Genomic DNA, 22,388 nt, shown 5'->3' on the forward strand with positions numbered 1-22,388 from the left:
CATAATATCTAATAAATATATCCTACGATACTTCAATTTTGGCAATGAGACATCAATAAAAATTGTGCTGTTAAATCTTTGCAATGAAATAGAAAAAAGATTTATGAAATACATAAGTAGTAGTTTTTAGATACTAAATTCAGGTTTGTAGTTTTTGAGAGACCTAGAATGCTAACAACCGAAAAGAAACAGGAATTCTCAGGAATACACAATCAGCTACTAGCAGCGCAGTATGTAACCTTTATGCGTTGCAAAAAATGCAATAGTGGAAAAACAGAGTGACGTTGGCTTACAGGAGTTATATATAAAGTCGCAAACAGTTGCTAAGATCTATTTTTCATTTAAAAAATCAAGCATTCATCCTGAAAACAGTTAAGATTTATTCTATTTTGTGAACATCCTGATATCAAACATTTTGAGAGTTGTGGGGGTGGGGGGATAAAATATACCCTTCGCTGTCAGGCTTATAGACTTGGAGATTCAGGGCTTTACAAAAAGGAAACAATCAAATGGCAAAGCAGCTAGATGGTTTACATCGATATACTGCACATTGGAAAGAGAAAAGCAATGAAGATTCAGAAAAGGAAAGATTTTACAGGATTTTTAGAATTTCAGCAGGACTTGGAAAGTGATGAAACATGTTTAAGTGCAGCAGAAGAGTGTACCTGCTTACAGTCGGGACAACCTGAGGAAATGCCTGGAAGCAATAAGGGAAATAATGGTAGCATCCTAGGGAGGCCACCCCATTCTAGAAGAATCCTCTCGGGAAGCAATGGAGATTAACGTTGACAGTGAAATGGAATCGATTTATGAGGAACTGTAAATGTCACGCTGAAGGTCTAAGCTTGTCGCTGTGGGTAGTCTGGCCAGCCCATGTCCTAGAGCAAAGCTGAGACATGATGGACGGATGATATGAAGGTGAACTTGGAACGGATGAGCCATGATCCCATATGAACCAGGAAGGGGTTATTGTGAGCAAGGAGGAAGGAACAAGTTGTAGTGCTATTGTCGGGGCTTTGCAATGTGAGAAAGAAAGATAAGGAGCCACACATGACTCCAAGCTTGTGAGCACAGAACCAGAGAGAAGGTTGGTATCAGAGTAAAAGGGGAAAGGCCATAGATCAATAAAATAGACTTTCATCTAAACAATTACATAAAATCACAATGCAGAAGAGTTCACGCTACAGTTTGGGAAACGGTCAGTGCGTAAAAGATGTTCTTGAAAACTAAAAATAAATGTGCATTGAAAGGAGTATGAAGGGGTTTCATTAGAAAACAAGATAGACAGTGAATAAGAATAGAACTAGTTCAGACTCAAAGAGAAAGTTATTTCTTCATATTTCATGAGTCATCCTTCAGACCAGAACATTCAGTTATTGCTCAGTGTCCAACGAGATCATCCCACCATGACGTTCCATTGAGGTGCACTAATTTGCTACTAGAGGAAGAAGCTCAGCGACTGAAGACAAGAGTCTGAGAATATTTTATCCCCTACATTTTAGTGCTTCCTGCTAGATCTCAAAACCATCACGACATGAAATAGACTTCCTGTGCTCTTGGTGGTGTGTTTATCTTCACCACAGCCATGACGAAAGTTTTGCAACTGATCGATTTTCCATGAGAACCGCCAGAGAAGCCCGGGATCTGTGTCAGGAGGAGGCAAGGAAGAAGGCTGCAAGGTTATTCATAGTAAACCGTACTCCTCTTCCACTTTATCAATTCTGATAAAGATTGTAAATCAGGATAGTTGAGTTCTGGAGATAGCTTGATAAAGGCACAGCAGATGCCCTAATACTCGGCCAGTGACCCCTCCATGCTGGAAAGACAAAGGATTTGAATTCCAGCAGTTCCTATGGTTCACGTTTGCATCTTCAAGCGTCTAGATGTCAACTTCCTGCTTTCACTGTTAATGCATTGAGCGTACTCGTATTTTCTCTCAAAACATTAAGAGATGGATGCAGAGGATCCGAGGGGAAAGATAGACTACAGTGTTTCTTTAAAGTGTTGCCATATTTTTACCTATTCTGAGACTGATCTCTAGAAGGATAAAAAGTACTGAGAAGCAAACTATTTAGAGGTGCAAGTTTAGTTTAAGAGATAAGAATATGGATGCTATATGCCCATGAGTTTGGGTTGCTTTCCCCATATTTCAGGTAGTTTGTACTGAATGTATAGCTCATCGATAGTTGACAGCTATCAGGCAAGATATCTTTTCCTGAAGAAATATCAGAAAGGGTGAGAGTTTAGGGCAACCCTTTCCATGAGACCCATTTCTTATTCTATTTTAATTAGAAATTTTCAGCTGTAAAAATCCTCTCACCCCAACCAATTCTGGTTTCACTATGAAGACGTTATTCCTTGATGGAGCAGTTTGTATTCTCTTCAAAATCCTTTGACTTCCTGTAGAAAGTGCTGTGACTCTACAGAAACATTTCAAAAACAATCATTTTACAATAGCGACATTTCCAATGATGATTGTAAAGATTTGAAATATGAATGTTGTTGTTATTTTCCTTTAGAAAAATTACTGTATGAAAATCCAAATGGCAGCGTAGAAGTTTGATAAGGATGTAGGAAGAGACAGAGATAGATATTTGCTTTTTATTGAGCACCTATTATACCCAATCTACTGCCCTCTTGGTTTAGTCATGTTGTCTCTATTTTACCATCGAAAGAAAATTAAGGCTTAGAGTATCCATATATCTGACTAAGGTCTCACAGAAACTAAATGACAAAGTCACGACGTAACGCCACTGTTTAATTCCCAATCTCACTGTAATACACGAGTGGAATCTATCAATGCCAGACAATGGTAGAGTGTAGGTCCCTCGGATCACTTACTTTTCAAGGAGCAGGAAAAAAATGTATCCTGTCAATGTAAATATCTTCCGTGTCACCACGAGCTTCTGTGTAGTTGAATTTATTTCTCACTTCTTAGTTTAAGACATCATTCTATATTTAGATAAGAGTTTCATAGGCACAGTGATAATGACACTTGATTAGAAGTGCAGACATCTGATTTCTTATTCTGGCTCCATAATTAAGTCATTGCTTGACCTTGGACCACTTACCCAGTGTCTTTGGGTAAGTTTCTTCAAACTATGTCTTCTTATTAAATAATTTTTAAAAATCTGCATTATTTTATCTTTGGTTAACATTACAGAGCTAATATTGCAGTGTTTTCTCTTGAGGATTTCCCTCAAGGGAGAGAAGTCATGTTGGGTTAGGATAGATCCAGTAGAGTGATGATACGAAGCATAAAAATCTAATAAACCATGTAAAGTAGCAAGAAAAATTAGATTTATTATTTGCATCAATCAAATATAATCCAAGCTTCCTTTGCTTGTGTGCATGTCTCTGAGAAGTATTCTATCTACAAAGAATGGAACTATGACCCTTGAACTAATATAATATACATTATGGCCTACAAAGTTTTATTATCTTTTGTTTTGTTTTGATAACACTCCATCTATATTACTCAGTCATTTCAGATTCTTAAAATAAATTTGTTTCAGTGCTAAGAGTCTTATCAAAATAAACACTAAGGGGGCGCCTGGGTGGCTCAGTGGGTTAAAGCCTCTGCCTTCAGCTCAGGTCATGATCCCAGGGTCCTGGGATCGAGCCCCACATCGGGCTCTCTGCTCAGCAGGGAGCCTGCTTCCTCCTCTCTCTGTCTCTCTGCCTGCTTGTGATCTCTGTCTGTCAAATAAATAAATAAAATCTTTAAAAAAAAATAAACACTAAGAATTTCTATGATATTTTATTATATAAGTTTAGAAAATTTGCTTAGTAGTGATATTCAGGAAAAAACAATTTTAAATACCTTGCCATACCTAACAAGGAGGTTCTTAATATTTATTGTTGGATGAAAAATAACTGAAATTACCTAAATATTTTAATAAACCTTTTTTAAAAAGATAATCAGCCAGTTTTAACCAACAAAAAATAGGCAACATTTTCTCTTCTTTTTTCTCATCTACTTTTTAAAGAGGAAGATCTGGTTTGGAATATACTATTTTGTTTGGACTATGGTCATACTTGGTTTCCATGTATGAGTCATTCCTACCCCCATATTCCCCATGCATTATTATCTGTCTTTCTTAAGACACTGTAGACTTTCAAAACACAATATGGTTCAGGTTCTTATTTCACTGGATGAATGTTCACGTGATAATCAGCTTGTTTCTAGGGGCGATGATCTGTGCAAATCAATTCTGTTTTATGTTGCTAAAGGACCTGCCAGATAATCGAATATCATAATCATAAGTCTGACAGAGACCTTATGAGACATAAGTTCTATTCTCAGTAAGGCAGCCTAGAGAGACATGACTGAACTAGATATCATGATTTTCTAGAATTTGCCCGTATCTGTGTTTTGTTGGTAATTTTTTCCTGATTTTATCCTAAGTGCTTGGATTGAAATAGAAAAATTTCACCGCTTAGCTTCATGTCATAAGCTTTCTTACACTTGAGAAACAAGACTGTTGTCCTTCTTTTCTCAAAACTAATTAGGCCCAATATTCATTCCTTGTGATAAATTGATCCTACCACCTAGGCCTAATCATTTTCATTACTCACGGAGCTTTTTCCCAATTCATCATATCTCCTTCATTTCTGAGGACCTCAAAACACACACACACTTTCTCTTGCTTTTTTAAAGGCAATGAACCACATTTCTGCTCAAAGTTATTTTTAATGCCTATGATATATATCAACAGTTTGCTAAAAGGCATGATGTCTGTCCTCAAAATAATGTTTTCAGTGGTTAAATCCCCATTTAGTGTGCTTTTATTCAACTCTGATCTAAGTATTACCATGATGTTATTGTACCCATGGAAAAAATCCATTACCCATCACTTTCCCTTTCCATATAAATATCTTTGTAAACATTTCATCAATTTCTTTGTAATTTCAACTCTGGATTTCTTTAGAATTTTGCATAAAGCTCTTATTTTCCAGATCTAATTTCCTACTATAGAGTATTGGATCAGAACTTTCTTACAACTCTCTTCTCACATTGGCGAATTTTACTAATCTATTAACTTTGTATTATAACGTGCAGTTTAACTCTCCTGCTTAAAATGTCCCACTTTTTCCTCTCTCTTGTCATCTCTAAATTTCTTCGTAACTGGAGTTTCAAATGCATGTTACTTTCAACCTGCAGTTCCTAATAAGCCAGGATGAGCCGTAAATACCCGTTTGGAGGGCTGACTTCATACCTTTTCAAGTCTTTCCCACACTCGGAAAGTCAATGCAGCTTTCAAGAGATCTAGGTTTAAGGCGCCTGGGTGGCTCAGTGGGTTAAGCCGCTGCCTTCAGCTCAGGTCATGATCCCAGGTTTTGGGTTCGAGCCCCACATTGGGCTTTCTGCTCAGCAGGGAGCCTGCTTCCTCCTCTCTCTCTGCCTGCCTCTCTGCCTACTTGTGATTTCTCTCTGTCAAATAAATAAATAAAATCTTTAAAAAAAAAAAAAAAAGAGATCTAGGTTTAAAAGCGAATCCAATATGTGTGTTGGTGAAAACCTGCTCCACAAACATGATCTTTTAATTATATCTTTTTTTAAACAACATATCTAGAATACCTCATTTTAGTTTGCAGTGTAAGGGGTTATACAGGTAAATTACGCAAGCAGTCATTAACAAAAATAATGTGTTATCTTTTGCAAATACACTTCCAGTTGGAAACCTGCTACTGGGGACTAGAATGGTAGCTGTCTTTTAGTAGTCTACTTGTTTTTTCCTAACAGGTATAAATCATTAGGAATAAATTGTATTCTGTCATTGTAGCCAGTAATTGGTGACATTTTCTTGTCACTATGGGATTATAAATAACAGCAATATACATACTGTCAACAGATTCATTATGTTATGAAAAACATAAACCAGGAGTCTTTTAACTATACTTTGCATATTTTCTATATTAAGTATGACACTGACATCTTTACAGAATTTTTAGGAACACTTGACAGAGCAGTTTTCACCGTTAATAACTTCAAATCGTTTTATTATGCTTTTAATGAATTTTAATTATTTCTATGTCTTCCATAGTTCACCTGGAAAATATGTTCTTCCAAAGGTATTTTGTTTGCAAACAGATATTTGATCAATAAAACAGATAAGGGCTTTATTATTATTATTTTTTTAGCAGTAAAACACAAGAGACATGCAGAAGACTGTAAGCATTTGTGATGCATTTGAACACAACTCATGTGATTAGGGTAACTAAAAATACAAGGATCTCGGGGTGCCTGGGTGGCTCAGTGGGTTAAAGCCTCTGCCTTAGGCTCAGGTCATGATCCCAGAGTCCTGGGATCGAGCCCTGCATCGGGCTCTCTGCTCAGTGGGGAGCCTGCTTCCTCCCTCTCTCTCTGCCTGCCTCTCTGCCTACTTGTGATCTCTGTCTGTCAAATAAATAAATAAATAAAATCTTAAAAAAAAAAAAAATAAAAATACAAGGATCTCAAATTGTATATAATAAATAGTGATACTCTGTCCCACGCTGAATGAAAAAAATGAGGCATTTGGAGGCAACGCTAATGTGGACCAAATCTCATAATTACTTGCTTCCTTGATTGTTCTATGAGCACAGCACTGTCCAGTTTGAGGGTGCTGGCAGTGGTATGTACCACCCATCACTTCTCGGACCACCACTCCTGAAAAGGCAGGAACCCCTCCCCTTCAGTACCTTTAGTACTTGCAGGAGGGACAGCTGTTATTTTTCTTTGCTTCTTCAAAATTAAGACAGAAAAGCCCCTGTTCGGTTATGGGCCCAACAGGCAAACCCACGGCAGCTGCCGTTTGACCCCCATCTTCCTGAACAAGTTCATCAGCCTTTTCTTGGCAGTCTCTGCGGTAAGACCCGAAGGACGTTGCTTCTGGCCGGCTGGATGCGTGTTTGGGAGCCATTGGTATCCTCACTTCCCCAACGAGAGGTTGTCTTCTAGACTTCTCTCTTGGATTCTCTCTTGCCAGTTACACAACATTTTTGAATTTTATCTCAGATTCCTCCACGGTGTGAAAATGTCATAGTCCACATTTCTATTACTCTGTTTTTCAATATTTATTCAACAAAAGCAGCCAAGGCATCACTCCTGACTCTCCAGGGGCCACGGGCTGAAAACAAGAATTACCAGGGTGTATATTGCAGAGTATTTTAGAAATGACTCTACCAAGATTCAGAGTATTTGTACATTTCAGACCTCCTCAGTCATGTTTGTCTCTTTTAATATTTCCGTATTCAGTTCTCATTATTTCAGTCAACACATTGTCCACATGTTCCTTTTTCCTCCTGAAGGTTAGCCCCTTAGCAAAATGTTTTGTTTTGGTTTTGGTTTTGTTTTGCTAACGGTGTTTCTTTTTTCACAGACTGAGCCTGAATTATATTTGATTTTGAATTCTGCTTTTTCTTTGGCGTCCTAATACTTCTCTAAGAACCTTCCTGTTCTCTTGCTACTTAATTAAAGTCATGTTGCTAACTAAAGCTGCAAATATGAACTGTGAACTAAACATAGTCTCTCTTTCACAATGGAAATGTTTTAAAAAGTTTTGCAAATACAAGCCGTTATAAAAATCTTTTAAACTTTATGGACTCACAGGCCGTGCATTATGTATTTTTCATTATGGCACTCAAAATGATTTCCCAAAGTGGAACTCGGTTTTCTATTTTTTATTCCCACTTATCATTTAAAAATCACTTCTGAAATTTCAAGCTTATTACTTTGTCTTCTCTACTTGAAATCTTTCCCTCTCCATATCCTTTCATCAAACTCAATGTATTCATTTCAAGGCTCTCATTCACATTTCTGTTTTTCTTTTGTCCTTTCCTTGCATCTAAAAATCTTTATATATTTCCTCCAATTCTCTTGATTCCTGGCTCCAAAAAAATGTCTATTCACCAGAGAAAACAGTATAGAAGTTGAGTCAACCTTCTTAGGAAAACTTAAATTCTCTGAGCTTATCTTTTCTGTTATTTAAGCAGCAAATAATCTTATTTTCCTCTTTCCTTGAGGTTCCTTGTGAAAACATTGTAATGGACTTTTCTTTTATGACACCATGTGCTTTCTTGCCTCATTGCCTTGATCATGCCATGCTTGACAATCCACAAAACCCTCGGAGCTCCTCCTTCATGATCAAATTCCTGCCCATCTTTCAAGGCTCTTTCTGTTAAAGTACCTCTTTCTGTTAGTCATTCTAATAACCCAGAGGCCACCGGGGCTGGCCTGCTTCTAAATCCCATTGTGTCTTTTCGCTCTAGTTCTTCCATGACATTTAACATTCGCTACAATATTTTGAGATAATCTGTGTATCTTAACTTTCCTACGCTGGGTCCTACGTGTCTAGAGAAGAGGAACTCAGCTTCTAAATCTCTTCCAGGGATCCTGTAGCAATAGAACTACACCCAAGATAAGTGCCTGCTTAAATTTTTGCAACAACTGAATGAATGAATGAATGAATGAACGAACGAATGGAGTTTCCATTGAACTAGGCATTATGTTAGAAAATGTTGGGAGGAATAAATGGGAAAACTTAGCTCTATGCAGACAAACATTGGGATCTTGATAGGGAAATGCATATTTATACACTCTGACCTGTAAAAATATCTCATAAAGAGTTTAATGCTGCAGATGTTTTTAAAATCACATTTATACAAAGGAGAATGAATGCCTTGACTTCCATGACATACTGTTTTAATTAGAATTCAGACCATTTGTGTTTCCCTTATTGTGGATCCTTTTTATTTGCATTCACTGGGTTTTCTTTTCTAGATGATTTATACACTCGCAGAACTTGAAAGTTTAAACATTAAATTTATTGTACATTGTCATTATATATTAAAGTTATTTTCATAATCTTGAGTACTTTAATATGTCATATGTTCTTATATAATTTATGTGAAGAATTTCCTTTAGCGAGCTTTACAGTGTCATTTGGAGCACTTTAGAAATCAATATCGTAGAACACTATATGGAGAAAAAAATATTTCTAAAATTACTCCCCTGTGTTCCCATTAATTTGTTTATTATCAAGGTCTTTATTAGGAATGTAGTTGCTAATATAAGCCTATAATAAACAGAGTATAATTGAATTTTCAATATTTTGTCACCTGGGAGTAATTTTCTTACAAGACCTCTGCTCCATCTTCTGACTAATTGTCAGCGGTTAGTCAGTATCACCACATTAATGTCACCAAACACTGCAGAAATACCTACCTGATTGCATTATATTTAAAGATATTCATTTCAAATCCTTGATGTTTTCTCTTTAAATTATTTACCTCAATTTTAAATATCATTTAAAATGCAATAAATGTAATGAGCCGACATGTTTTGAAAATACAAATTCAGACAGAAGCTTAGATTTGTTTGGTAGACGAGAAAGACAATGATGTTAGGAGTCTCGTGGCACCATAATGGCGACAGGGGTGGTGGGGGGGGGGGGGGGGTAGTACGGTGGGCAGGGAGCTGGCTCAATCAGAGTCAGGGTCTAACATTACAAGGTTGCGGGGGGCTTGGCACCCTCTCCTCCACTGTGTCCAGGTGGGTTTTGGTTTATAGAAAAATTTTTTTTCTATGAACCTCACCTGGGATGATTCAGATATTATGTGGATATTCTCTTATCCTGAATGATATCCTAATATTGCATCATTAAAAATAAATGAAGACAATAACAGTTGAAAATGCTAGACACAGGTGGATTGAGGGGGAAAACAAAAACCTTAGTTTTTGTTGGTGGTGTGTATTTAGAATTGAGTTTTTGACAAATCCAGAACACAAGGTAACAGCCCTGGAATAGTCCAGGTTTATGTGTATTATCCCAATATAATCATTACTGCCCCCCTCCCTCTTAAAAATATCTCGGTTTGGTCATTAAATTGAATGGTCACACCACCTACGACACATTTTTCGCTTCGCACTCCCGCTATCTCCCGGACAGCTTGCTGACGACCCATACAGAAGGGTTAAAACAGTTGTGTTCTTGTTCAGGAATCCTACACTTGACCTACTTCACCAAAATTCTCAAACTCTTTGTTCGACAACTAAGTGTTGTTCAACAATTGAATTTTGAATCTGGATATAAGCACGGTTTATTTTTTGATCCAAAGATTTTCATTGTTTGCTTGTCTGTGATACAATATGTATACAGAACAAATTGTGCAAATATAACAAATCATGTAAGTCTGTGATCAAATGCATGTATACGATTTTAAATTTTTAATTAGAAAGACAATGTCCCAAGGGAAATTCTTCACGGTGTGTGACGCAAGAGAACCCGGTGGTGCTAGTGTAATTGTTGTATACTCATGTGTGTGTACTCACTTAGCTGGATCACAATAGCCGAGTCGGACTGGATGTTCTGTTCTGCAAACACGGAGAAGCAGCTTGCTGCGCATGTGAGTCGAATGGAGCAAATTTGGCAAAAATGAGAAGTTGGGATTTCAGACAGCACGCTTAATTCAATGAAAGCAAACAGTGCTGGGTGCCCACGATACCCCCAAAACAATGTGCTGAATTGTATCAAGGAAGCAGAGAGAAGGCAGTTTCCCAGGGGGACCGTGGCTTGAAATGGAAGTGGGGGTAGCTGCCAGTCCCCGGGCTCTGATGCTGTGCAGACTCTGTGCTCAGCTTCTTAAAAGCAGTGGGCTTGGGTGGTTGTGCTCTCCCTGTTGTATAAATGAGAAAACAGAGGGGAAGAGAACTGTAACTCTTTGCCTTGAGCGTCTACATGGGCCAGAGCGCAGGGCACGGGAGATGGCGTGGTGAAGCCAGCAAGGACGTCCCCTGTCCTTACAGGTGTCTTCCACCTCCAGGGGCAGAAACTGACCTGACACAGAAAACCACAAACGTGAAGTCATACCCCACATGAGGAAAGAAGCTGGCTTCAGTGAAAACGAGCGTCCGGGGTGGAGAGGGGAGGGACATCTTTGGATCAGATGGTCAAGGAAGTCTTTTCTGAAAAATTGACAAATGTAAAGCTGGGGACTTGAGAGATCAGAACAAACAGATCCAGTGACCCAGCCGAGGGGTCAGGGAGAAGGAGGGCCTGGTGCTGGCCCGAGTTATGCAGAAGAACATGCCGCTGGGACATTTGAGAAACCGAAAGCAGACCACAGAAGGGTAAATTATGGGTCAAGAAGATTGGCTGACTTTTGAAGGAAGGTTGGAGAGGAGAGTTGGGTTTTGTAGGTTGGATTTGAAAAGAATTTGAATTTTTTAAAAGTTATGTTGCTTTCCAGAAGTCTGTCTTCGCCCAAAGAGCAATGGGAAGCCACAACAGGGTTTTGAGCAGGGAGAGATGTGCTGTAACTTACCTAAGATCTCGGCGCTAAAAATTCCAAGAGCCAGAATCGCTGTCAGGCCAATCTCATTTCAGAGCCGAGCTCCGCGCGCTCACACGCGGCTTCCTCTGGGACTCGGCAAATAACTGAGTGCCTGGCAGAAGCCACGTGCCTTACCAGGCACCTCCAAAGCATTTGGGGATTCTAAGCAGGAGGACAGAGCATCCATGTGGACTTTCATTTAAAAAAAATCCAAGGGTAGGGGCGTCTGGGTGGCTCAGTGGGTTGAGCCTCCGCCTTCAGCTCCGGTCGTGATCTCGGGGTCCTGGGATCGAGCCCCGCATCGGGCTCTCTGCTCGGCGTGGAGCCTGCTTCCCCCTCTCTTGCTGCCTGCTGCTCTGCCTACTTGTGATCTCTCTCACTCTGTCAAATAAATAAAATCTTAAAAAAAAAAAAATCCATGGGTGAAGGTGTCACATGCCCAGAGGCTAGCAGGACGATTCAGGGAAAGAGAAGAACCTAAAAATAGGGCTACAAGTGGGACAGGGGAAAGCTGACTGTTTGGGGGGAAGAGTGAATAGTTAAATCCCCTGAGTATCACAACCCACAGGGCATGGGCCGAAAACTGCCCAGGTTGGTTGAAGACTGAATACGGCTTTTTATGCTAGTGTGAGACCTTTGTATATAGTTCAGTAACTAGTAGAGAATCGATGAAGGTATCGAGGAGGAGAATGACACAGAGCTATGCTTTGTGTGTATGTCCCCCGAGAGTGTAAGGTGTAGGAAGGAGAACACCAATGATAGAGAACTTTGTAAGAGGGTTGTGTACCCAGATGGTACAGTGGGTAGAGTCGAGATCTGAAGCCGTGTTCTGATCCCACGTTCCACTTCCACCACTGACTGGTTCTGTGGCATTAGACAGTTGTCTTTATCCATGGGTGACTCCATTTCCTCATCTCGAAATGGAGTTAATAGTGGTACCTACATCACAAGTTTGTCAAGCAGAGTAAATTAGAAGATCCGTGTAAAACGTGTCACCAGGCAGGTTGGCATATATAGTCATTACTGGGTGCCTGTTTGCTACCTCAAAGAAAGAACTGGAACAATGACAACCACAAGGACTACTTAAGGTACAACTGGAATGAAGGGAAGGGAAGAGAAGGGAGAAACTGTATGAAAACAACATGAGGACGGGTACCATGTCCCCTTTGCTTCCAGTCACATCCCCAGGGGCCAGTACCGTACCTAGCATTGCGAAAGCATGCAGTAAACATGTGGATTTGGATTGAACTAATAGATGCAGTATAGTAATTGCGTGTGTGTTCTGTTATGCATCAGTTACGCTTGTGTAGAGCAGACACATATGCTACTGATGACACTGATTGGTTTTGAATCATAGCAAGACAAACGCCTTGAACTACAGATGAAAAATAAACTAACAGAGGGAAAGGTATTCAAAAACCTTGTTAAATTTTGTCTTCCAACTGTGGGAGTTTACGCAAAACTTGCAAAACTCACCAATTTCCCAAAATGTAACTGAGGTCACATCTTGCTTTCCCATTTCAGCAGAAGGGTGATTCGTTTACCAGTGACGCAACTGAGGTTAACCCAGGATTTGGCTGACATCCCAGAATAATTTAGTAAAATCTTCTTGAAAGTCTCCACCGTGTGCCCTCTCTGCCTTTCTGACCTTGTGCCGAACCTCTTCTCATTTGGCCCCCAGAGCATGGGGGAAATTGACGAGGAGGCGGCCACACTTGTGGGATGGGCAGCCGCTCATACTCCCGCTAGGCTCCGCCAAGGGCCGAGATTGACCAGAAGTCTCCTTGTGCTCCGCCTTTCTGTAGATGTGGCCTCCTGGAGGGAGGCATGTGCTCTGACCAGGGACAAGATCAGACAGCTGTAGGAGAGCCTGACCCGTACTGAGCTGAGGAGTGAGAGCAGGTGCTTTTGACAGCTAGGAAAGAATCGGTCTGGGAATCTCCCTGACAAAGGGAAATCACAGAAATTAGAGACAGAAAAAAGCCCTATTAGTCAATTCTCTTGGCAGAGATATATTGATCCCCGGTGTGTATCCCTAGCTCTGCCTGGCCATTCCAGTCATACCTCTTCAACATGTAAAGATTAGGAGTCAAGGGGACACGGACAAAAGACTCAGGGCACTGGGATGGCTCAGGTAGTGGGATGAAAAAGGATCTGTAACCATTGGAGGAGAAATAATGATTTGGGGGAAGAATGAGAACAGTGGACTTTCTCTTGTTTTTAGGACTGAGGGTTGAATAGAGATAGAGAATTCCATACAAGGTTCTGTGGCCACTGTTTTCTTAATAACTAAGTAACATTTATCCAAAGGGAAGAAGTGTTTGTATTCACATTTCATTCATTTTTTGCCAAGAAGTAAAGGTGTGGAGTAAATAGTTTTGACATTGCGAGCCTAGAATTAAAATAAGCATCTTGCTTTTGGAGTCATGATAGCAAGGAAACTTCATAGGATAAGGCTGTGACAGAATTTACTGAAGGAGGAATTATATGATAGTCTGTTAAATGTATGGATTTGACTGACTGTAGACCTTTAAAAGAGCCAAAGAATTTTGTTGTAAAGATAGGATCATATTTAGATGCAAGTAGATAGAGAATGAAATCTGAATTAGCTCTTAGTGGCTTAGACCATTTTCCTCCTCGTTTACAAGGGAAAAAAAGGAACAAATTCCCAAAGAAACTGTGCCTTCGTCATTGATCTTGGTTTTAGTCACATTAAACTAGATGGCTGATTAATTGAACTGACTTAAATTATCTGATATTTTTCATGACTTCATGTTTTCCGGATATTTTCAAATTATACCCAGTCATCTTGTTGCGTATTTCACAGTCAACATAGCTCCGCTGAGCAACGTCATTCCCAGCCAACCGCAGTGTCTTTCTCGGTCATGTTGGGGGAGCAAGACTTAGGCAAGATGTATTCAGAAAGACTTCATTCGTCTTGTACCATTTTCATTTTCCAAGTTCATGATCAGGGTGCTAACTCCTGTTGCCCCCAACTTCATAGGATTCAGGTCTTCTGGACTGAGGTTGCCTCTTAGATTGCCCCATGCCCCAACCATGATCCAGATACTGGCCTGATCCTTTAGCCACATCAACTCTGGGCGTCAAAAGGCAGTCAGCAGTTAAAGCCCTAAGCTGCAAATCCAAACGATCTTTAAAAACCTTTTCCCACGGGGCCCCTGGGTGGCTCAGTGGGTTAAAGCCTCTGCCTTCGGCTCAGGTCATGATCCCAGGGTCCTGGGATCGAGCCCTTCATCGGGCTCTCTGCTCAGCGGTGAGCCTGCTTCCCCCTCTCTCTCTGCCTGGTGTTCTGCTTATTTGTGCTCTCTCTTTCTCTCTCTCTCTCTCTGTCAAATAAATAAATAATCTTTTTTTTAAAAAAAGGGTAAGGAAGACTTTATTCAGGACGACGGCCATGGGTGTCAGGCAGTGCTGTGCTTGGGTTCCACTCCCAGTGCAAGAACACACAGGGATGTAGAGCGGAGGAGCAGATTAGTGGGCACCGGAAGGTGGGGCGGATGGAAAAGTATTGAGAGGAGGCACCAAGAGTAGGAGGGTTCTTGCTAAACTGACTGAGTGTGGTTCTTGCTGAAGGCAGGCCAAGGACTCATAGATCAAAGGCAGGGGATACGGAATTTAATCAGACATGGAGAGTGAGCTCAGCGAGGATGGGAAGGGGAGTCGGGCTCAAGGGAACCTGAGGAAGGTGTGGTCCAAGGGAGTCTTTGTCAGGAGGACAAGTTAGGAGCAGTTTTGTCCTGAGAACGTGCATCTAGAATTCAGCTAATTAGGGCCCTGTTAGTTGCACGACCCTGTTTGCATGCTCTGCAGCTCACTTCCCTACCCCCCTCCCACCTTCTGTCCTTAGCATTCTGCGAGCTTCCTGCACCAGCCCTACCAGCCTGGGAAGTCTGGCCTTAGGGCTTCACTAAAGACGGATGTGTGGGGGGTGGGGAGGGGGTGGAGGAAGCCTTGGGAAATGGCTCAATAATGATGCTCACATCTTTCACACTCACCCTATGAAGCAGATCTTATCAAATGAAGAAACCTACACTACTCACATGTGACATTTTATTCAGAGCCAAAACTGTAAGGGAAGGGAGTTAATACTTCGAAAAATTTATACTCAAAAATTGGCAGTCAGAGTTTTCTTTAAAAACATCTTGTGCCGTTCACTTTTTTTTTTTTTTCTTCTTGAAAGTATAAACTGTTCTTCATTTAGGACCATTACCCGGAAAGAAGTTTGGAGAAGTAAATGCGGGCAGGTGTCGCTGGAGAATTTTATTGTTATGTGTTTACAAACAAAGAGCATAAACAAAGAAAGACATTTGTCTTATATTTATTGCCCCGAAAACAATTTGTACTAAAGTCCCCCTTGAACAAGCTAGAAAATAAGTAGGATAAAGGCGCTGGTTGAGCTCCTTTCCATTGGCGTTTAGAAACACTGCGGATATTGAAATATTTGTGTTTTCTTTGCTGGAGTGCCAGAACGTAGGAGATGGGGAGTGGATATTCACGGTTCTCCAAAACACAAGTTAGCCTCTTTCTGCAACCTGAGACCTCCTTGTCTCCACCACTTCCTGCCTGCTCCCTCCTCTAATGACTCTTCCTTTTGTCAGACGCATTTCATGACTCTTCTTTTTTCTCCTTCCCCCTTATTCCCTCTTGCCTACATTCCACATTTCTTTTCAGCCTCCCCCCCCCCCCCCACCACCACTTTATGTGGTACAAGCGTTTAAGACTAGGATTGAGTCTCTAAGGCGAGTAAGTTCCTCGCCTCTAAGACGGTTTTACGAATTTTCTACTGGAGAAGTTAGCATCCCGGGCTCAGTGCGAGTAAATGTAAAACAGAGATGGACAACCCCAAAAAGAGGAGTTTCCTAAGAGGGGTAGCAAACTGTTCTTTAGTTTTAGGCTCACTTTTTTTTAAAGATTTTATTTATTTACTTGACAGAGATCACAAATAGGCAGAGAGGCAGGCAGAGAGAGAGAGAGAAGGAAGCAGGCTCCCTGCTGAGCAGAGAGCCCTCTGAGGGGCTCCATCCCAGGACCCTGGGACCATGACCTGAGTGGAAGGCAGGGGCCCCAGTCCACTGAGCCACCCAGGTGCCCCTAGGCTCATTTTTATGTATATTCAATTAGCTGGCCCTGTTTTAAGCACCAGGGTCTCATCAAGCATCCAGGATAGAAAACCCTTTCTGCTTTTCAAAGTGGAATTCAGAATTCGCCCAGAACATGGAGTGGAGAATGTGGAATTGTATGAGCCGGGACTCCGACAAGGTAAATCTGATGAAAGGAAGTTCTCCTGTGACTCTTACAAAAAGAAGACACTGCTATCATTACTCCTTTCAAGAAAAGTCCCTAAGAGTACTTGGTGGTAGCATTCAGGAGGCGCTTTTGTTAGAAGCCATTTTTAAAATAAGTAAAAGTGAAATGGTCACTGAAATGTAAAAAAATGTGAAATTTTTGAGAATTTGTTTATCCCGTTGTCCACCCCTAAGATACGTCATTCCAACAAGTAATGGAAATAAATTGAGAGTTTTTTTAAACTTGTAGTAGATAAGGGGTGTCTATTTTTAAATTATTTCAGGAGATAGTTTTTTGTCTCTTAAAAGAGTAAGTTATCATTCATGTTATAATTTTTTCCGTGGCTTCCTTGGGAATGAACTGAACTGATACCCAAGTGTCTTATTGAAGATAAAGACTAACACAACAATGAATTGCTGTTTGGAGAGACTCATTTGTGCAACCAATCAGAACTCACAAAAATATCTGTGTGCCTTTGGCATTAAAGGTTTAGTAAACCTAGCACAGATATGGTTTGGAGCCTAATAATTGTGAAAAGCCAATGGATTCCAATAGGTTTTCACAAAACAATCTCACAAGAAAGTCTGGGTACTGTTAACACAGAAGGGGTAGAATTTTTTACCTTCTATTTGTTGGAAACAATATATGAAATAGGACCCTAAGTTCTAGGGGTTAATAACTGGGAATTAAAAAACCACAATAATCCCATCTTGGAGCGCCTGAGTGGCTCAGTCGGTTGAGCGTCCCGTCCAACTCTTAATTTCGGCTGGGTCACTGATCGCCAGGTCCTGGGGTCAAGCCCCATGTAGGGCTCTGTGGTCAGCGGGAGTCTGTTTCAGGGTTCTCTCTCCATCTGGCTCTCCCCCCACACCCTCACCCCCACTTGCATTCTCACCCTCACTCGCTCTCTCTCTCTCTCTCTCTCAAAATGAATAAAATCTTTAAAAAAAAATAATTCCATCCTGCCTTGGGATTTTTCTTCTCCATGTGGTTATGCAGATCTATGAACATGCATCTCTTTGCCCGAATGGTGATTAGGCTTTCAAAATTATGAGGAGCTGATTAACTTTTGGGAACTCTGGTGTTCTCACCCACCCGGATATCTTGGGTTATTTTCCTTTCTCCATCATGGCCCCTTCCCCTCCATTCTGGTTGCTCCCACCCTAGCTCACAGCTCCCTCACCACTTCTCTAGGATCCAGAAACTGCTTCGTACCTGGTCTCCTTAACTTAAGGACCTTCCTTCTCAATCCTCCCCCGTGGCCAAACTGCGCATCCTGAAACCTGTTTCTATTATGTTATTTTCCTAAAAGCAATCCTCTGATGATGATAATAAGAGCAGTAGGAAAGTAGTAAATATGTATGGAGCGGTTCCATACATTCATCAATATGTTGTCCCATTAAATCTTCAAGCAATCTTGGGAAGTGTGTTGATAGGTAGAGGCTTGAGGGGTAAACAGGTCTAGGGACTTCACAGTAGATGACACAGCAACTTTGAACCATCCCTAGTTCTCTCACACCATGAGTATGAAATGCTCTGCCTGGCTTTCAAGCACCTACAGAATCTATACTCATCCTACTAACTTAACAACATGAGTATTGTTTTATTTTATTTTATTACACATATTGTTTTTTTTTTTTTAAAGATTTTACTTATTTATTTGACAGAGAGATCACAAGCAGGCAGAGAGGCAGGCAGAGAGAGAGGAGGAAGCAGGCTCCCTGCTGAGCAGAGAGCCCGATTCGGGGCTCGATCCCAGGACTCTGAGATCATGACCTGAGCCGAAGGCAGCGGCTCAACCCACTGAGCCACCCAGGCGCCCCTACACATATTGTTTTAAATGTAATTTTTCCCCCAGGACATTTGGTAGAAGCTCACCTTCATAGACCATCTGGAAATTTGCTATTATTTTGTTGTGTTATTGTGCTTTTAAATCCAAAGTTTAAATCATAAATGAAATTGAATGTGAAACTCTCTATAGCTACCCCAATTTTCTCAGAAACATTTACCTGTATCCCAAACCCAAGAGCCATCTTGAAAAGGTTAGGAATCTGTGACCAAAAGCAGTTGACCTGCTACAAGACCAGACTGATAGCCGGCACGAAGATGGATGAAAAGGAAGCCCTAGGTAGAGGTTGCTTTAAGACCTTCTTGGCGCTGCAGTCCCCAGTCAGTGTTATTAAATCTGTTCCCTTTCATAACTGAAATTTCCAACGTAAATTATATCGTAACGTCCCTATGGAAATGTCTAAAGTCATAAATGAAGAAGGAAGGAAGATGCTGTTCTCAGTACATCCCACATCATTAACATGTCAAATCTCTGTCCCCATATAAATGAAACTGGGATGTTTTCCAACTTTTCATCTTGACTGTAAGTATAGTTGCCCACGTCGGGGAGAGAGGGAGGCATAGATGAAAGTACTAGTTTTGTGTTTCAACTAATCTGATCCCCTCAACCAGCTGGCCTTCCCACCTGCCCCACAAACTCGGCTCAGAAACTACACAAACACCCGATCAGAGCCAGACCCCTGTTGTAACCATCTCTGCCAAGTGAGCCAATTTGGGTCTGGGCGATGAAATAAAGAGTTTAAGGAGCAATGTCCAGGCCATGGAAACTGGGCAGCAAAATGGATCTCAAGGAATTCTGAAGCCATTTTACCTGTCAGAAAAAAATAAATCACACATAATAACTTTAAGAATCGGGGGCTTTAGCTCTGTGTATGTGGCACAGCAACGGAATTGGAAACGGAACTAACAAGCAAAGATGACAAAGTAGAATTGTGTTTGGTCGTACATCCTGTTATAAGAAGCAAGTCACCAGTATCAATTAAGTGCTTTCTGTACAAGCGCAATGTTGTTGTTTCAAAGCTACGTTTCAGGGGATGACTCTTTAAAAGTCATTTTACGAAGCATAAGGTAAATCCTTCGAGGGTGCCCAGAGCCCACCTCCCTCGGTCTGGTTTTATGTTTCATTGACTGTATTAGCATTAAACTCTTTAAGAGTGACAGGCTGCAGTGAGGAGGTCCCAGGTGGGCTGTGGGATCTGCAGGGCCAGCTGTTCTGAGCTCGGATAATTCTTCTTTTTGAGATTTACAGATCCGTTTGCATTTGACAGACCATGGCGAGTCTTTGTACTGCCCAGTCCCGAAGTTTTAAAGAAAAGCAGCTTAATAATTTATTAACTGCTGCATTTCCTCTGGGCCTTATCTGTGTGATGCTGTTGAGTCACAGAACATTATAAATATGAGGAACTTAGCAGACAGAGCACATTCTCGAAGAGAGCGATGGCCTTTGCATTGTGGGTGTTGCTGTCGGTGAGGACCCCTCTGAGGGCTCTTGCTGGTTTACCTGGTTGGAAAGCGGCACGGAATGATCAGCTTTGTAAAGTGGGGCTGCTGGGTCGCTTTTGAGGCTGCCAACCATACCATCCGAGAGATAGCGATGTAATGACGGTAAAATGCAGTTGCAACAGGCTTTGCCATGTGTCTCAGTCACCTGTGCGCTCCGGTGACGTCACACTCTGCTAGCTCTCCCACCTCCTGCCTTGCGCACTGCTGCCCCTTCAGCCTGACGCTTGGGGGCAGGGGGCGGGGTGGGGGGTCAGGGGTGGTCAGCGGTCGCTGTGCCTCCACCCATTCAAAATCTTGTCCGCGTTCTCAGACTACTTCAAAAGTGACTTTTCGCCACACGGCTTTTATTGATCCCCTTCAAAAATGGATATCGCTTTGGCCTTCATTGACTTGTTTATGGCCCTTCCAAAGCCTATTTTGTAGGCTGGTGGCTACCGTTACTTTTGTCCAGCAGGGGATCGGAAGGCCGTGCTGACCACTGCAGGATTAGCCCATTGATTCCCGCGTGGCCCAACACGATATCCTACGGATGGTAGATGTGTATTCACTTCATCAGTTTTAAGAGATGCTGCTAATTCTGCACCCTAAACCTCCTTTTCCATGCTTCTTGTCCCTTTCCTAATTGCGTGTCATTGTATAATGGTCTTTTCACAACTTGGTGAAACTTATTTTGGCATGGAAAATCAATCACTTTTAAAAAGAGACTTTTTGTGTTAGAGTCCTAATGAAAATTACAATATTTGTGTCTGTAAGCTGTTCGTTAGCCTACAGAATATTTTCATATATATATTATTGGCCATCACACGATGCTAGTGACCATTTGAAAGACTAAGGAGAAGCCTCCTCTTACAGATTAGGAAGCTGAGACCTGGAGAAGTTAATGAACCTGTACAAGTTGCATATCTAATAAATCTCCATAGTTAAAGTCAAACCCAGATGTCCTAAACATTCTAGGAGGACTCGTTCCACTTATGTATTTTTTTTTCATCAAATGGCAGTTGAGTGTCCATTTTTAGGCCCGTATAGACACAGTCAAATAAGATAGACGTCTATGTGAGTAACATGGCTACGGAGCTGTTAGGACCGATGGTACCGCCACCTTGCCTCACCGCCCAGACTAATGCAGAATTTAAAGGCAACATTCATTTTCAGTAACTGAGCAGATTCGATAAATGTAATGGGATTTAATGATTATTCAACTTGTAGCATCTTTTACTCAAAGGTCAAGCCCAATGCATCGTATACATTGTTTACTCTGTTTGTAAATGACAGGGATAAAAGAACTGCCCACACTGAAGAACTACTTGGCACTTCATAAATGTTTATGACCTAAGTAGAAAAATGTACTTTGTGTTTCTGAACTTATCCTCTTAATGACTGGCCTCTTCCTCTACAAACCAGACCGAAAAACTGACTTTTGTAGTACAGTGGGGACATATGGCATAATATTTAATTTAAAGCAATTTCAGGCAGATGTTGAACAAATTACTCAAATGTTTTGTTCCTCGATTTTAAAAGGGATGCTCGGGAGAATAAGATCTGACCAGAGCTAACTGTACCTGTAATTAACTACAAATATTCTCAGGTTACTGGTATACCAAATTGAATGACTGTTTAAGCTATTGTGTTCTTTTATCTGAAGTATTTTGTTTTGTTTTGTTTTAATCACATTTTCAGGGTAAGGGCTACGGGATTTAAATAGTTAAGGGTAATTCCTCCTCAAGGCTGCCTTCTGTCATTATAACCACCTGCTCCATCATCAGGAGTTGAGGTAATTAATGAGAGGCATTAACACATTTAGTATCGCTGGAGAGAGGGAAGAACTGAAATCCGTTGAATAGTTTTTAGCTGCGAAACAGTAAATGTTGATTCACTCACCATCTTTCACTTCACCACCCAACTGGAGATCATTTTGGCAAGATGCAACACACAATAAGCTCTCCCCACAATGGTATGTGAATGGGTCTAGTTACATGTGATTTGAAATGTACACTGGGCTACGTGGTGTGTCCCACCACTGGTCCATGACCTGCATTTTGGAAAAGCAGAGCTCATGCTCAGGAGAGAAATGTTGCGGGCCTGGGGCTGGAAATGAAGACTAGGGATGATGGTGAAACTGTGTGGCGTGAGCTAGAGCTCCACAGGGAGCCCTGAGCGCGGAAGGAACGAGACAGAATGTCTCCCAAGACACCACACCTAGAGGAGTACTGCATCTGGAGGGAGAGGTGGAAGAGAAAAGGAAACAGGCAAGGAACAGTAGAGAACTGGCGACAGACTTAAAGAGAGTGCGTGTTAACCATTTAAGAGAGAAATTAATTTTTTTTAATTTTTTTTTTAATTTTACTTATTCGACAGAGAGAGGGAGAGACCACAAGTAGGCAGAGGGGCAGGCAGAGAGAGAAGGAGAAGCAGGC

General features: G+C 41.2%; 1 protein-coding gene across 9 annotated transcripts in view; it reads left to right on the plus strand.

Annotated features, from left to right (window-relative positions):
* The window catches only part of TENM3 (teneurin transmembrane protein 3), a 441,422-nt gene that overhangs the window by 31,758 nt on the left and 387,276 nt on the right, over window positions 1-22,388 (plus strand). The gene's annotated exons all lie outside the window — the stretch shown is intronic.

Source organism: Lutra lutra, chromosome 2 (assembly GCF_902655055.1).
Source record: "Lutra lutra chromosome 2, mLutLut1.2, whole genome shotgun sequence".
Taxonomy (NCBI): Eukaryota; Metazoa; Chordata; class Mammalia; order Carnivora; family Mustelidae; genus Lutra; species Lutra lutra.